Source organism: Silene latifolia, chromosome X (assembly GCF_048544455.1).
Source record: "Silene latifolia isolate original U9 population chromosome X, ASM4854445v1, whole genome shotgun sequence".
Classification (NCBI taxonomy): domain Eukaryota; kingdom Viridiplantae; phylum Streptophyta; class Magnoliopsida; order Caryophyllales; family Caryophyllaceae; genus Silene; species Silene latifolia.
Window position 1 is genome coordinate 242,989,480 of NC_133537.1, and position 2,383 is coordinate 242,991,862.

Sequence of the window (2,383 nt, forward strand, 5' to 3'; positions counted from 1 at the left end):
GATAAACCGCAACATTGTTTTTCTCGATAAATTTTCGAAATTTTTAACCTAAGTTTTGAAAATTATGAGTGTCATGGTATTTTTCTAGAATGTTCATGAGTTTAACTTTCAAATTTGGAAATTATTTGAAATTTTTATGATTTAATTTGAAGTTTATGACATAATTTTGTATTTTAGGTCCATTTATGAACAATATTAAGAAATCTAGGTTAATTATTGTCAAATGTTAGTGGAGACTAATTTTGAGTCCTAAGATGGTTAGGGTAATTAACTTGTACATAAATATGATTTTATGTAATTATTGTGATTTTAAAAGGTTAAATCACGCAAATCCGTAAAAACCGATTAATATACGATATTTGCTCTTTAAAGGCGATTTAGCATAAAATTTAGCATGTTCATACATATTATAATGCTGCATTTTATTTATGATTGTCATATTTTAATTTTATGTAATTTTTGAATTATGTAATTTTACATAGTATGACTTAATTAATATTACCCGAAATGTATGGGAATATCGATTCGGTTGTAATCTCGTATCACCGTTTTGTAATTTAATAGATTTATTTTTATTTTAATTACAAATGTATAATAGGAAATTATGTAATTCATTTTGTAATTTATTCCGGAGTACCTTGAAGACGGTGCCACTCGAGAAGGCGATCCATCATAGAAAGTGTTGCCTTGAAGAGCGTGCCAAGATCGAAGTTCAAGGGACCAAAGGAGTTGGTTTCCAAATTTGTAATAGTTTATTAGATTTACTATTTTAGGAAGGCCATACTAGGATTTTATTTATGTTTTGCATTTTATTTATATGTTGCATGCATCGCTAAATCGCCATAAGTAAAACATGCATTTATATCGAGTTTATCGACCGTGTCAATTACAATTATCGTAGTTCACGGCTTTAGTTCACTTAAAACGTGATAGATAATAAATTGACATGACCTCTCGAAAAAATAAATAATTGAGACTTAGCCTTACCAAAAATTAGAAACCATGAAAACCTATTTCATGAGGGAGTGCGCTCGGCCCTACCGGGGTACAAACCTTGTTACGTAGGGGAAGTGGGTGATAAATGTCTATCCACCGAATTCATGTTGACACTACTACAAATCCAGGCAACTATAACGCCCCTTTAACAACGATTATTCACGAAAATCACAATAGACGTTGTAGAATGTATGGCGCGAATTTTACTAAAATGAATTACAACGGGTGTTGTTTTACAACCGTTGTTATAAGTTTTAACAATGGGTAACACATGCACAACCGTTGTTAATAATTTGGCGCAAAATTGACGCAAAGTTAGTGAAAAGTAATCACAACGGTTACTTTTGAAACCCGTTGTTAAAACTTATTTGACAACGGGTGTTGTTTTACAACCGTTGTTAAAACTTATTTGACAACGGTTGTTGTTTAATAACCGTTGTCAATACCTGCCATACTATAAACCACACAAACACAAGTCTGCTACAGCCACAAAACACAAACCTTAATACACAAACACAAACATAGTAGACAAACACAAACACAAACACAAACACAAAACACACACTTTCTCTCTTTCTCATCGTCTCTTTCTCTCTTTCTCATCGTCGCTTTATCTTCTCGCCGTCACTGTTAATTTCATCGTCTAATTATCGTAAATCTCGCAAATCCCGTTGGTTTCATCGTCTTTCATCGTCATTATTTTCTTTTTCTAATTATTTCATTTGCATGTGTATGTGTTTTTATCGACCATTATGTTATTTCTTTAAGTATTATTCGCTTAATTAGCTAATAAAACAAATTAAATAAACTAAAACAAAGAAGAAGCAAGATGATAGAGAGGAATGCATGATAAACATAATTTATATATATATATATATATATATATATATATATATAATAAATACATAAATTAAAAACAAAATTACATTAATAGAAATGCAATTCTTATATTTTCATAGAGAGTCTTATTCTCCTCTATGATATCCGTCCTCTCCTCCTTGGCTATTTGGAGGTTCCGTTCAGCAGTTGCTATATCGTCATATAGCTCCAACTGCTGCTGCTCTGTCAAGCCATCTTCTGTGGCGTCCTTTAGTATGGATCGAGCATCCGCAAGGTAGCTCCTGAAACATTCCTCAATGTGGAGCAACCGGCGGATGAAACTGTTGTTGTTCTCGATCATAGTAAGAGCCTTAAGGATGATATCATTCATTTTGTTGGAGTTTGGAGTTTGTTTTGAAAGATTAAGTAGGGTTTATTTGGAGTTTGTTTTAGCAGTTAGGGTTTGGAGATGTATAATGAGATAATGGAATGTTAGTTGAGATAATGCATGTATTTATACTAAGCAATGTGTGGTTTGAGTTGTTTTTTAATTAATATATATGTTAGG